The sequence below is a fragment of the Panthera tigris genome, chromosome D4 (assembly GCF_018350195.1).
Source record: "Panthera tigris isolate Pti1 chromosome D4, P.tigris_Pti1_mat1.1, whole genome shotgun sequence".
Lineage (NCBI taxonomy): Eukaryota > Metazoa > Chordata > Mammalia > Carnivora > Felidae > Panthera > Panthera tigris.
The window spans coordinates 56,598,722-56,615,000 of record NC_056672.1 but is presented as its reverse complement, the minus strand read 5'-3'; the positions used below and the strand labels follow the sequence as shown (position 1 = coordinate 56,615,000).

Sequence of the window (16,279 nt, the reverse complement as noted above, 5' to 3'; positions counted from 1 at the left end):
TTACCACTCTGAACCAATGAAATCAATAATAAAAAAAACCATAAGATGACCATGCTTTTACAGAGTAAGAGACTGTTGTATATATACAAGAAGTACTGTGACCAGGTTAGGCACTTAAGTACTGTAATCAAATGAAACTTTTTTTTTTTTTTAAGATTTATTTTTTTAAGTAATCTCTACATCCAACATGGAGCTCAAATTCACAACCCTGAGATCAAGAGTCACATGCTCTACCACCTAAGCCAGCCAGGTGCCCCTCAAATGAAACTTTAATACATTAATCTGACATTTTTAACATACATAATTGCATGCCACAGTAATTGAACAGAAATGATAATAAGTTGATGTTAATGACTGCAATTAGCCACCACAAATTCTTTCTGGAAAAAGATAAGATAGAAATAAAGGAGTCAGAAGACTACAATTAACATTATTTTTATCAGCCAAACCATATTGTTACAATTTCTCTTTTCTTTGTTAGTTTGCCAACACCTATAATCATTAGTATCAACTGCTTATACAGATACCACATGTACAGTGTAAAACTCAGCACCCACTCTTACTGACAGAAGTCCTAGACTCACTGCACTGCCCTACTACTAAAATAAGACTCTCTGTATACTCTGTGGAGTCTATAACCAATATATTTTCCTGACTCTGAGAGTCCTAGTCCTGGACTAAAGGTTGCAAAACCGTGAAGTGACTCATCCTTTACTCCCGCTACCCAGGGAGGATGTTCCAGCCAGTTACTGGCCAGGAATGAGGCCAGGAAGGAATCCTCCCTTCACAATTTTCTTTTATCCTACTATGAATATCTTTCTTTTCAACCAATACATTCCAATTAGCTTCTTCAAAAGTCATTTCTGAACTCATCTCTTCTGAACAGCCTTCCTGAACAAACTAAACACCATTCTTAACCATTTGCTTCTTCTCAGCCACCTCGACACTTTCCTCTCTACTTCCAAGGTATTACTATTGAAAATAAACTGAAAGAAATTGTCCAAAATTAAAATATAAGCAGAAAGCCAAGTTGATAACCCAGAGAAGGAAGTTTGAACAGCACACCAAACAAAGAGGGGGGCCCGCTTAATAAGAGCCAAAATAGGAAGTCAGAAATAAAAGAACCAGGATGGTAGATAGGGAAAGACAGGCTAAGCAGGAAGGAGATTCTGAGTCAATCAAGGCACAAAAACTATCACCTATGGCTGTTTTCACTGTGCTCTCTGGAATATGATTTGTAAGAGGCTGGCTGTACCTAAAGGCCAAGGGAGGAAAAAGCAGTCTCATACTTTGCTAGTAGGGGTGAAAATAGCACAGCCTCTATAGAAGACAGTTTTATAAAATATTCCAAAATGTTGTATGTATTGTTAAATGCTCGATGCTATAACTCAGTAATTCCACTACTGGCTATCATCCAATACACATACATGTATAAAATTATACATGGGGTGCCTGGGAGGCTCATTCGGTTGAGCCTTGAACTTCGGCTCTATTCATGAGTTCAAGTCCCACGTTGTGCTCTCTGCTGTCAGCCCACTGTGAATCCTCTGCCCGCCCCCCCCCCCCCACCACCACTCTGTTCCTCCCTGCTCATGCACTCTCTCTCTCAAAAATGAACATTAAAAAATTATACATGTAAAATATCAACTTTAGCACTGTAACAGCCAATATCAGAAGCAACTTAAATGTCCTTTAATAGCAATTCCAATCCTAGGTATATATTCACAACAAATATATTCAAACAAATACTTGTAACAATCATTCACAGCAGCTCTACTATTAACAGTCAAAAGCTAGAAACAACCTAATGTCCATCAACTGATGAATGAATAAACAAAATGCGGTATACACATACAATGCAGTACTATTCCACCTTAAAAAGTAAGGATATCCTAACAAAGAAAAAAAGGAGACAAACAAAACAAAAAAGACTCTTAAGAGAACAAATTAGTGGCTACCAGAGGAGAGGTGGGGGTTGAGGAGGATGGGTGAAATAGGTGAAGGGGACTAGGAGTACACTTATTGTGATGGAAACTGAATAATGTATAGGATTGTTGGATCACTATATTGTACACCTGAAGCTCATATAGCTAATGTTAATTATACTGGAATCAATTTTTTAAATGTTTATTTATTTATTTTAAGAGCGTGAGTGAGTTGGGGAAGGGTAAAGAGAGAATCCCAAGCAGGCTGCACACTGTCAGCACAGAGCCTGATGCAAGATTCAGTCCCACGAACTGTGAAATCAAGAGACCTGATTTCGGGAGCTGAGCCGAAATCAAGAGCTGGTCGCTTAACTGACTGAACCACCCCGGCGCCCCCAAATTTTAAAAATATGGAGCACTTCAGGGGCGCCTGGGTGGCTCAGTCGGTTGAGCGCCGACTTCGGCTCAGGTCACGATCTCGCAGTCTGTGAGTTTGAGCCCCGCATTGGGCCCCTGTGCTGACAGCTCAGAGCCCGGAGCCTGTTTCAGATTCTGTGTCTCCCTCTCTCTGACCCTCCCCCATTCATGCTCTGTCTCTCTCTGTCTCAAAAATGAATAAAAACGTTAAAAAAAAAATTAAAAAAAAATATGGAGCACTTCACAAATTTATGTGTCATCCTTGTGCAGAGGTCATGATTATTGGAATCAAATTTCAAAATAAATAAAAATAAAAAACAAAAAAAGGAAGGATATCCTGATACATGCTACAACATAGATGAACTTTGAAAGTATTATGCTAACTGAAGAGGGCAGTCATAAAAGGTCACATATTGTATGATTCCATTTATATGAAATATCCAAAATAGGTAAATCCATAAAGGCAGAAAGTAGATTAGTGACTGCCAGCAACTGGGGGTTGGGGGAAGAATGGCGACTGACTGCTTAATGAATACAGTGTCTCCTTTAGGGCTGATGAAATGTTTTGGAATTATATAGAGGTGATGATTACATAACACTGTGAATATACTAAATGTCACTGAATTATACACTACAAAATGGTTAATTTTATAAATTAATTTCACCTTCATTTTTAAAATGTCCATTAATAGGAACTGGTTCCATACATGTAGTATATATTAAATATATGAAGTGAAAAAAAGCAAGGTATGTTAACACTATGCAAAGCATACTACCTTTTGTGAGCGGGGCTTTAAGTATAAATGTATAAACTCTTGTGAATGTACAAACTCTCTCTAGAGAAATCCACAATAAATGGCAATAGTGGCTGCCTTGAGGCAGAAACTGAATAGCTAAAGGACAGGGTTGAGGAAAAAAATTTGTTTTTCATAGCATACCCTGCATCTTTTGATACAAAAATGAAATTTATGCATGTGTTTCCTTTAAAACATGAAAGGGGAAGGAAGGGCTCCTAGGTTCAAGGTAACCAAGAATCAGCTATCTAGAGAACACCAACATGATTAGGATACTTTAATGCAAGAGCCAGAATAGGAGACTCAAATAAAAGTGGTAAATGGTGGGAGAAAGATGGCAAAGAAAGATCTCTGCCTTCTGGGATTTTAGAAATGAGAATGGGAAAATAGAGGAAATTGATGAGGTGGGAGATTCTTCAGGATAGAGGCCAGCTAGTCAAGCAATCCTATTTTCCTGAAGGGCATGTGTTCTAGATAAATGGAAGTAATTAGGTATGTAGCATTTGCTCTTCTGCTTCCATTGCTCATAGTAATAGGTCTTCAGTCATAAGCCACCAAAATTTTAAGTGGCACAAAGCTTTCAACCCTTTAACAAATTAGAAAGGAGACAACATAATAGGTGCCAAGACACACTAGGTTCCTGATGAAAGGGCTCTCAGAGAAGTGAATCTGCCAAACTAGTCCAGCTCTGTATATCTTCACTTTTTGAAGAAAGCAACAGAGGGACTCATTTCCTTCTGCAGGGTAGCAAGTACAACTTTGGTATCACTCTACTCTCTAGACCAATATGGTCAGCACATAATTTGCCATCTTTTTAATCCTCTCCCCATACTTTTCATTTATCCTACTATGAATAATCTTTCCTTCCAATCAACACATTTTAATTAGCCCCTTAAATATCATCTTTAAACTCATCTCTCTGGAAAGACTTCTTGAACAAACTTTATGGTATTCTTAACTATTTGCTTATTTCTCTGTCACCCGAGAACTTTCCCCTCTATTTCCAGGGTACTGCTATACACCTGAGGATCATCACAACAAGTAACATACTCAAGTCACTGCATTTGTGCATTTGTCATCTTCTGATCGGTAGGTTCTGATGTAGGTTATGAGCTAGATCTTCTGATTCCTTTTCCATCCTCCCATTAATCCTCCTGCCCTTCTTCCTTGAACCTCACAATATATTCTCTGGTCTATGTATCTACTCATTAAAAACAAGAATACTCCAAGAAAATACAGAAGCCTTTGGGGAGGAAGAAACAAAAAGATGTAATAGATAAACTTGTATGCAGAAGCTTTGAGTTTCTTTTCTGTAATGCTTGCCTGGAATTTCCAAGTTTCACAAGAAAAGTTAAGAGAGGTATTACAATTCTCATGCTGTCTGGTATCTGTTAAAAAGTCTTTATGTCTACTAAGAATAAACATGAACACTTTACCTTACAAATTACCTTACAATACGGTTGACAAGGGTTTAGTTATTGCCAATATCACATATCAGTTACCTGATTATGAGTCTAAATCAGTCTTAATTACAGAATCATCCTAGGAAATCGACACACTCTGAAGAGAGTAAATTTTCGACCCAAAGAAAAAGAATACTCCCAACAAACACTGCAAATTACACTCTTTTTCAATAATAATCATTTTTCTTGCTTTTTCTCCAGAAAAGCCTTTCCCTAAAAATCCAGATGGGCTGAGGTCTCTCAGAGGCCAAAAACCAGGCTTCACTCTTTGGGACCTGACACATCAGACAGTGAGATATGGCTGAACAGACTAAGTCCTTACTCCTGCAATTCACCAGTCTAGTGGGGGAAAAAATCCTATCACTTAGGAAGCAAAGGTAAGTCTAAGAAAACATTTAGAGTACACTACACTAAACTCTACTAAAAGATAATGATGGGTGGTGGGCTCATGGGTATTATTTCCATTATTCCTCTCCAAAACTCAAATATGTTACAAGCATTCTTTCACATATTCAAATACTGCAAAATTAAAATTTAACTTCTATTTGGGGGCACCTGGGTGGCTCAGTGGTTAAGTGTCCCACTTCGGCTCAGGTCATGATCCCACAGTTTTTAAGTTTGAGCCCCACATCGTGCTCTGTGGTGACAGCTCAGAACCTGGAGTATGCTTCAGATATTGTGTCTCCCTCTCTCTGTCCCTCCCCTGCTCGCATTGTCTATCTCTCTCAAGATAAACATTTTTAAAAATTTAACTTATTTTATAAAAAGAAAAATTAGGGGCGCCTGGGTGGCTCAGTCGGTTAAGCAACTGACTTCGGCTCAGGTCTTGATCTCAGAGTTCGTGGGTTCGAGCCCCGCGTCGGGCTCTGTGCTGACAGCTTGGAGCCTGGAGCCTATTTCGGATTCTGTCTCCCTCTCTCTGCCCCTCCCCCACTTGTGCTTTGTCTCTCTCTCTCTCTCTCTCTCTCTCTCTCTCGCTCTCTCAAAAATAAATAAAATGTAAGAAAAAAAATTTAAAAAAAAAAAAAAGAAAAAGAAAAATTAAAGGGCACGTGGTGGTTCAGTCAGTTAAGAACCAACTGTTGATTTAGGCTCAGGTTATGATCTCAGGGTTTGTGAGTTCGAGCCCTGTGTCAAGCTCTGTGCTGACAGCATAGAGCCTACTTGGGATTCTATTTCTTTTGCTCTCTGCCCCTCCTCTGCTTGTGCGCCCTCTCTCTCTCTCGCTCTGTCAAAATAAATAAACATATTAAAACAAAACAAAACAAAACAAAATTAAGATGTTGCAAGAGTAGGAGCGCCTGAGTGGCTGAGTCAGTTTAGCGTCTGACTCTTGATTTCGGCTCAGGTCATGATCTCATGGTTCCTGAGATCAAGCCCTGTGTCTGGCTCCCTGCTGACCTCATGGAAACTGCTTGGGATTCTGTGTCCCTTTCTTTCTGTGCTCCACAACTTACACACACTCTTTTTCAAAATAAACAAACATATAAAGAAAAAAAGAAAAAGAAAAGAGAAAGAGAAAGAGAAAGAGAGAAAGAGAAAGAGAAAGAGAAAAAGAAAAAGAAAAAGAAAAAGAAAAAGAAAAAAGAAAAAGAAAAAAGAAAAAGAAAAAGAGATGTTGGAAGAGTATACACCAAACTATGAAAAGTAGTTATCTTGGAGTAGACTGGAGAGGGAGTATTACAGACAACTATCACTTTCTATAGTATACGTTTCTTAATCCAAGATTTTTACAGTGAAGATGTTACATGCATGTCTAAGGTTTTGTTGTTTTTGTTTTTTTTAAAGTTTAAACTAAAAAGGGGACTAATTTAGTATGTTGGGGCAGGGGAATGACAATTCTTCGCAACACCCTGCAAAATAACCACAAAGTTTCCCTCACAACTTTTGAATTCTAACACATTATCTGGATATAAACTGCCAGAATTTCTTAACTCAGTAACAAATGTGTGAAATTCAATCTAGCAGGGTGAATGAGGACAGAGGAAACATTCCTAGTGTATTCAAGGCCAGAATTTCAGGGAAACAGACCTTTGTCATGGGAAGCAACTCAAGAAATAATCTATTCCCTATGGCTTCAATAAATTTTTAAAACATAGTAAGAACCCAAAAGGGACACTGATGAAGGGGTAGTCAAATCTGAACTATAATCAGCTGTGAATATTTCACTGTAATATATGGTACTCTAAGACCAATTCAAAGGATGGAAAAAATAATCAAAAGGTATCTCTGATATATATATACACATATGTTTGGACAAGTGTAAAACCTCTCAAATGATTAATAAGAAACTGCTAATGATGACTGCTTCTGAGGAGAGGACCCAAGTATCTGGGTATAGAAATAGAAGAAAGACCTTCTACTGTATTCTCTTTAATATTTTAAAGTTTGTGTGCCATTATGTATGTTTTCTATTTAATAAGTGAATTAATTTAAAAATAACACAAAAGGCAAAAGGCAAATAAGGATATTTTTCTGAACAAATTATATCCTATGAGATTTTTGCCATCAAAGGGTGGTAGAGTAAAAAGAACATGGGCCTTAAGAGACAAACGGACCAAGGTTTTATCCCCAGTTCACCCACTCCCTAAGAAGTGACACAAAAGAAGATAAATGCTGGGAAGACCTGAACAAAAAAATACAAAAAATACAAAAATAAAGAAAACTCTGGTCTGCTTTCTTCACAATACCATGCAAAGTGGCCACCAAGATTTATAACAAGGAAAGCAATACACTGCACAAGTTTTAATGAGACCAAATTTTGACATTGAGGGCATTGAACAGAACCCTCAAAATTCATGTCATGTACTTAAAGCCACATTATGACAAAAAGTGACTAGGAAAGTTAAGGAGCTAGAACATCTCTTTTATGAGGTTGCACTACAATGGATGGAGCTAAAAGCCAGCTGGTACAGGGACTACATAGCCCACTTAACAGGACTTGAATTTAAATGACAGTGTAAGTATTATGGCTTTGAGGAGTGGACATATTTGTAATTAAATCCAAGGTGACAGTGTCCCTGAGGAACCTGGGATACAGGAGTTCAGTAATTTCTCAGGTCTCCCAGGACTATCTTGGGTACCTATTACCCAATTTCAGGGCAGGGAACTGTTTAAGAAGGCTATCAAAAGTCCTAGTAGATCATAGAATGTTTTGAAGGTGACTGCCATGCAACAGCAACATAGCACTGACTGCAAAAGGATATAGAGGACACGGTGTTTTCTGTCGCTTCAAAAGTTACAGTGAGGGATTCTAGATCTCTTCAAGACACTGTTGGAAAATGGATTCATCCAGTATATACTCCTACAAGGATGCTAGCCCTAGTTCAGACTGTGAAGCCACAAAGTTCTCTAAGAATTAGGTCTCCTGATAGGCAGGGGCTATCAGCATGGTGGCTATCCTCATCTGGAAATAGTAATACAGGAAAGAAAATTACTGGAGAATAGGCCACAGGATCTGATGCCAGCCAAGCTTCCTTTTTATCTAGAGCTGTGCAAAGTGGTTAGCTCTGATGGTCAGGAAGTGCCAAGTCCTCTCAAGTTGGTGTCCTCTGGTATAAAATACTGGGGGTGATGGGGCACCTGGGTGGCTTAGTCAGTTAAGCATCTGACTCTTGTTTTCAGCTCAGGTCGTGATCTCATGGTTTGTGAGATCAAGCCCCATGTCAGGCTCTGTGCTGACAGCACAGAGCCTGCTTGGGATTCTCGCTTTCCCTCTCTTTCTGCCTCTCTCTCTCTCTCTCTCTCTCTCAAAATTATAAAATAAACATTTAAAAATAAATAAATAAAATGCTGGAGTGGTAGTCTCATAGTCTACTCTATATGATCATACCTTGATGCAGTACGTAGTTGCCAATTGGGTCCACTCCTTCTGGCACGGGGTGGGTCCAAAATGGAAGAAAGGGATTCTCAATCAGAAACAGATAAAATTTCCTGGCTACTAGAATCCACCATCTCCTGACTAGGAAAACAAGTCCTGGCCCCTATCAGGAGGCAACCATAATACCCCATAAGCTTAAAGTTAGTCTTGTTTATGATAGGTGGAGAAATAGGATTAAGAGTAGTATTGGCAGTATCTGCTCAGAGTTTTGTGTTTGGTTGATTTTGGTCAAGGAATTATACTATCATCTGTACAGTGCACAGGAATCTAATCTTCCAGATGGGGAATAACTGGTTACATGTATAGAATGGCCCATTTCTCTGCCTCCCTCAAAAGATAGAATATTAGAAAAAAAGCCATAGCATGGCAGTAGACAATTTTAGATGGAAACCAAGAACAATAGGGGTATATAAGAGGATTATGTGAATGTAGTACAGAGTAGATATATGCATGTCAGACATGATGGCTTAACAGTAGTGGGAAACACTGAACACCTCTAGCTTCCTGTCAAAGAATCAATAATATCAGCATGAAAGATCAGCAAATATAACAAAAAGTTGAAGGGTAAGTCATTTTATACAAACATGTCTCTTTTGGATATGTTGGTAAAAAAAAAAAATCCTTTTGCAGTTAGTGGTAGTCAAGTAAGATGTCACCACTTGGTAGCCAACCTGCGTATTAACTGACAATACTTCTCAATGTTTGGTCACTGGTATTTATGGACGTGACTCACACCCAACTCTTCTGAATCATACTTTAAGAAAAATTTTAAACAATATGTTGAGTTATGCCCTATTTTACTAATTTAAAAGACTGATTCATTCTCAGGGAATTTTGGTTTATAATATGGTATGTCACTATTTATAATAAATACTGTAACAAGACCAGTGAAACACACCCTTCACAGACAATCAGAGAAATCTCTGAAACACCAATGGTGGGCTATATCTCAAAACTTCAAGCCATCTTCAAGGTCCTAGTACAAATAAAAATAATAGACCCCAAACCCTTTTTATTTCAGATATAGTAACTGATTAGGAGAGACCTTAGGGATATCACCAATAAAAGAGACATTGAAACTTTAAGAACCACTTAGCACTCTCAATCAAGAAATCACTGGTATTATTAAACTAAAATGTGTCAACCTCAACAACCAACTATTGTTCAATAGAGTCTCAAATCCAAACTGAAAAAGTAAATCTACATGACTTGCCTCCACATTGTCAGGCCTGGGACCATTTTTAATATTTATTGTTTCCGTAATTATCATACACCAAATGCATTTGGAGAAAATCCTCAAGTACAAAAAAAATAAAAACAAAAATAAAACTTTCCTATATTCCTACCACTCAGAGCCACTATCAGAGCTGTATTTCCTTGGAAGTTTTTTTCCTATGTTTATGTGTAAACAATTTTTTAGATAATTGAGATCATATTATTTAATTACCTAAGAATCCTCCTTTTTAAAACTTATTCACATAAATGTCTGCTGTATCTTAAACTATTTAAAAGCATAGTACTCCATTACATGGAGATGCCACAATTATCCATTCTTCCAATATTTTTGCATTTTTTCTCCACTATAATTAAAATCTAAACATAAATGTTCCTTTGCATCAAGTTACTTTCCTTGAATATCTCCTAGAAGTAAAATTACTGAGTTAGAAAGGTTGTGCTAATTTAGACACCCTAGCAGAGTATGTGAGTAATCATCTCATCAAATCCTTGCCAGATACTAAATCACTTTTTGATTCACTTCTCAATTGCAGCCAGCAATACCATCATTGATAATATAGCGGGGGGGGGGGGGGGGGGCAGTGGGGATTGTAACAGCCAGACATGTATAAAAATTGAAAATAGCAGAAAGTTGTAGAACTTAGTAGTCCTTAAACTGTTTTGTGTGACAACATGGTGTGCTGCTTCATTCTTTGACAAGACGTAGGTAGAAATATCCTTACTAAAGAATGAAGTTTGAATATCACAGAAAATTTAAACACATTTGGAGAAGGAATAAACCAGTTTCTCTCTCCACACCAACTTCCTATTATGTTTAGCCCTGTGGCTAAGGTAAATATTCACATTATACCATTTGTTGCACATGAGATTTGTATCTAATATGCAGACCAAATTGCACAGCCTCAGAATATCTCAATAAATCGAACAAAAATTACTCAAATATGAAAAAGCTGCCATGTACATAAGACCTGCAAAAGTAAGCAAGAGGTTCAAGCATGCAAAAAACATGCCTCTGAGGGTGTCTGCCACCAATCCTAACAACTGACTTAGTGTGAAAATAAGACACTGCAGTTAAGTAACTGCTTATGGCACAGATATGTCTTTGTATACTGGCATTCACTGAAATATCCTAGATCTTCTCTAGTTCTTGATCATTGGTACACAGAGAACTTTCTTTTTTAATTTTTTTTAATGTTTGTTTATTTTTTGAGAGAGAAAGAGTGCAAGCAGGGGAGGTACAGAGAGAGGGAGACAAAATCTGAAACAGGATCCAGGCTCTGAGCTGTCAGCACAGAGCCTGACTTGGGGCTCACACCCACGAGCCATGAGATCGTGACCTGAGCTGAAGTCAGATGCTTAACAGACTAAGCCACCCAGGCACCCCCACAGAGAACACTTCTAAGACTTCTCTTAATCCTGCCCAAGTGGCTCCACTAGGACCAGAGTCTCACTTTGCTACTTCTAGAGAGCCCAGGATTCATTCACAGCATGTGCAACTTACTGGAACACGGAAATCTCCATGATGGCCCATCTGCCTAGACACAGCACCGAGCCATTTCCTTTTTTGTTTGTTTGTTTTGTTCATGTAAGCTCTATGCCCAACTTGGGGGCTTGAACTCATGACCCTGAGATCAAGAGTCACATGTTCCACCAACTGAGTCAGCCAAGCGCCCCAAGCCATTCCCTCTTTGGGGTCCTACTGTTAACCAGAACTCTAACCCAGAATGTAAGATGAAGTCCCAATATGCCTACTCTGGTGACTATCTTTCATTTTCCTTGCATCTCTCTCCTGTCACTCAAATCAAGGAAATCTTTCCTTAGTCAGAAATAGGCAGACTAGAGTGAAGCCCTCCTTCCCCCTATAATACTCATCTAAAACATTTTGCACATTCTTCAGAATATTCTCTTTCTAGCTTTTAGGAAACTAAAGCCAAGAAGACCATTTATTCTGCTCTTTGCCTTCCATATCTGTCCCTGAAGTAATGGGCACAAGACAGCCTAGTTGCTTGAACTGGCAATAATAGATGGGATAAAAAACATAGGTATATAATAATTACCTTCTAATATATCACATATTACAGTTACCAAAGGAGACTAAAACATCCTAAGATAAAAGTGAGAGCAGAATGTTATTACTGGATATTAAATTCACCATCAGAAAGGTTTGCTCCCAAAGAAAACACTGGGAAGTATATAGTTTACCCCAATAGTTCTAAATAATTCTATCACTTTTAAGAGTAGATACAAATAATTGGGACCAGAGAAACCTTCAAATCAAAGTGAAGACTAAAGGCTCCTTTAGAGGAGCAGTCATTTCTGAAAATATTCTGAAGACATCTCAAAAGTAACTGCAGATAACTGACCCTGAAAGAAAGGGTAGTGCAGGACCATCCATGTGAAGGCATCTCAGGACTAGGAAGTTATAGGGTCATATGATACAACAGCTAAAAGAAACCTAGAGACCATTTAGACCAACTCTCCCCTTCTATACATCAAGAAACTGAAGTAGACAGTAAAAAGACTTCTAAAGTCACTCAGAGAGATAGGAGCAAACCCAGATCTAGAACAATGACTCAATTATTCCATTACTCTTAATAAATCTTACCTATTAAAAGTAGTGCATTGTTGGAGGCACCTGGCTAGCTCAGTCAGAGTATGTGTCTCCTGATCTCAGGGTCATGAGTTCAAACCCCACATTGGGTGCAGTGATTACTTTAAAAAAAAAAAAAAAAAAAAAATGGTGGTACATCGTTAAATATACTTAGAAAATGTAAGGTGCAAAACGGGATTAAAAAGTCATAATCCCAGGGTGCCTGTGTGGCTCAGTCAGTTAAGCATCCGACTTCAGCTCAGGTCATGACCTCACGGTTCACGAGTTCGAGCCCCAAGTCGGGCTCTGTGCTGACAGCTCAGAGCCTACAGCCTGCTTCAGATTCTGTGTCTCCCTCTCTCTCTGCCCCACCCTCCCTCCCTCCCTCTCTCTTTCTCAAAAATAAACATTAAAAAAATTTTTTTAAAGTCATAATCCCATAGATGAATAAAGAAGATGTGGTACACAGACATAATGGGATATTACTCAGTCATAAAAAAGAATGAAATCTTGCCATTTGCATTAACATGGATGGATCTAGAGGATATAATGCTGAGTGAAATAAGTCAGTCAGAGAAAGACAAATACCATATGATTTTACTCATATATGGAATTTAAAAAACAAAATGAACCAAGAAAAAGAGACAAACAAAAAACAGATTCTTAAATGCAGAGGACAAACTGGTGGTTACCAGAGGGGTGGAGGTAGGGAAAGAGGTGAAACAAGTAAAGGACATTAAGAATACACTTATCATGAGCACTGAGTAATATAAAGGATTGCTGAATCACTATACTGTATACCTGAAACTAACATAATACTGTGTGTTAATTATACTAAATTAAAAGAAGAAGAAAAAAATAGTACCATATAAGTGTTATAGTTAAGTTTTTGAATCCTTCAAAATAATCCTTCAAAATAATCCCTGCTGGGATTTCATTTGGAACTACACATTGATTTCTTTTACATTAAAACTAGAAGAATTTAAAAAAAAAGTCAATTCCCCATATCAGAAACAAATTTGATTAATATTCTGGTGCTTCTATTTCCAGATATTTTCACTCTAATTGTATAAATACATTTATATACATGTATTAATCTGCTTGGCTGCCATAACAAAATGTCATAAACTAGGTGCTTAAACAGTAGAAACTTATTTTCTCACAGTTTCTGGAGGCTGAAAAGTCAAAGATCAAGGTTCTGGAGGGTTTGATTTCTAGTGAGACCTCTCCTACCTTGCAAATGGCCACCTTCTTTCTGTGTCCTCACATAGCAGAGAGAGCTCTGGTGTCTCTTCCTCTTTTTTAAAGGGCACCAGCCCTATTAGATTAAGGCCCCCCAATGACTTCATTTAACATCTTCTCACATGTTCTGTCTCCAAATACAATCACACTGAGGGAACACAATTCAGCCCACAGCATTCCACCTCTGACCCCCCCAAATTCATGTCTCTATTGCATGCAAAATACATTTTTTCCATCCCATCAGCCCCACAAATCTTAACTCCAACTCTAAAGTCTAAAGTCCAAAGTCCAAAGTATCACGTAAATATCAACTAAGTAGATACGAATGAGACTCCACGTATGATTCATCCTGAGGCAAAACTCCTCTCCAGCTATGAACCTGTGAAACCAAACAAGTTATGTGTTCCCAAAATACAATGGTGGGCATGCATAAGAGAGAGATTCCCATTCTACAAGAAAGAAAAAGAAAAGATGGAAAAGGTAATGGATCCCAAGTAAATCCAAAACCTAGCAAGGCAAATTATATTAGATCTTAAGGCTGTAGAATATTTCTCTTTGTTTTGACATCCCACTGGGGTGCCAGCACCTCCACAGCTCTAAAGGATAGCCCTGCCCCATGGCTTTCTGCATTGCTCTATCCCTCTGAAACAGAAGGAAACAGCATTAATTGCTCTTTGGGCCTGTGCTGAGAGTGGCAGCCCTGATAATCTCTGAATCAATCACCTTCCAGGTCATTCTTCCCTTTCCTCAAGAAAAAGCACATGTTCACAGCCAAACAACACCATGGTCTGATCCTGCAGAATCCAAGAAGTCTAACAGTCTTCACTGCCTCCCTCTTTCTTCGTCCCAGTTAGTTGAAACTGGCAGTGTCTCTGCTGATATCCCATTTCTACTTCTAGATTCTGCTGAGTTTGCTGGTTAATCCATAGACCAAACCCACAATCTCTTTATTGTTCTCTTCAAAACAAACTTTCTCGTTTTTTACAATACAAATTGGCTAAGGAACTAAATTATGGTTCCTTTTTACTTAACAATTCCTTCTTCAATTCAACTCTCTCCTCTCTCATTTTACTATAGGCAGTAAGCAAGACCCAAGCCACATCTTCAATACTTTGCTTAGAAATCCCCTTACAAATTTTTATCTTTCACAAACACAACAATTTAGCCAAGTTTATTGCCAGTTTGTAACCAGGATTGCCTTTCTTCCAGTTTCCAATAAACTGTTCCTTACTTCCATCTGAGACTACTCCAGAATGGCCTTCTATATCCTTATTTCTGCCAACAGTCCCTTCACAGCAATCTTGCCTTTTTCTAGTAAGCGCTGGAAAATTCTTCCAGGTTTTACCATCACCCAGTTCCAAAGCCACTTCTTCATTTTTAGGTATTTGTTTACAGCAGCACCCCACCTCTAGGAACCAATATCTCTATTAACCTGCTCAGGCTGCCATAACAAAATACCATAGAATGGGTAGACTTAACAGAAATTTGTATTCCAGTTTTGGAGGTTGGGAAGTCCAAGATCAAGGTGCCAAGTGATTTGATTCCTAGTGAAGGTTCTCCTCCCAGCTAGCAGATAGCCAGCTTCTTATGTCCTCACACAGAGAGCTCTGTTGCCCTTTTCTCTTATAAGGGTACAGACTCTATCAGATTAGGGCCTCATTCTTATGATCTCATTAACCTTTATCACCTCCTCAGAGGCCCAATCTCCAAAGAGAGTCATACAGGAGCTAGGGCTTCAATGTATGAATTTTGGTAATGTGCAATTCAATCCATAGCAAGAAGCCTTAAATTACACATACACACAAAGTTTTATATACTTTTTTTTTTAGATTTTATTTTCAAGTCACTTCTACACCCAACATGGGGCTTGAACTCACAACTCCGAGATCAAGAGTCACATGTTGTTCCATCTGAGCCATCCAGACACCCCAATTTTATATACTTTTTAACTTAAACTTTCATTAAAATGTCCTTTTTATTATTCAAAGCATAATTTTAAATAAATGCATAATATTCAATCTTATGATCATTTACTGTTTAACTATAGTCATTTTCAAGTTTTGTTATTTAAATAATTTCATAATCAATATTTTTGTACACAAACCTTTGTCTACTTCTCAATTACGTAGGATAAACTTCAAAAATTCAACTGGTGAATCAAATGATTTTCTAATTGGAAAAAAAATACCAGTAATATAAACAACCAAAAAGGCAAAAATTATTTTTTATGATTATTAATGGATATTAAAGAATCAAGACAACCAAATAAAATGTGTGATTCTTGACTGGATCATACAGTGTGTGTGGGGGGGCAGGGAACAGCTATAAAAATATTTGGGGGACAACAGGGGAATTCTTAATTTGCACTATATATTAGATAATATTATTGTGTGAGTGTTAAATTTCTTGATTCTAATCATGGTATTCTGGTTATATAGACTGTCCTAGCTCTAAGATGATACAATGCTGATGTGTCATGAAGTCTGAAGATTATATCCAAATGATTCAGAAAATATGTGTATTTTTGGGTATGTAATTCCTAATCTGAAATGGGACAACAGTAAAAACCTATGTCTTAGGGTTATTGTGAAGATTAAATAAGTTAGTACATTTTAGCTCTTATAGCAGCATCTGGCATACTCTAAGACCTCAAAATATGTTACTTAGTATGGTTTTTCTTATTAGAAATATTACTATAACCACTGCTTTCAACCAGGAGTTGTTAAGAGTTT

General features: G+C 37.8%; 1 protein-coding gene across 3 annotated transcripts in view; it reads right to left on the bottom strand.

The window, feature by feature from the left end:
* Positions 1–16,279, bottom strand: part of UNC13B (unc-13 homolog B) — a 240,119-nt gene that overhangs the window by 118,226 nt on the left and 105,614 nt on the right. The window lies entirely within an intron of this gene.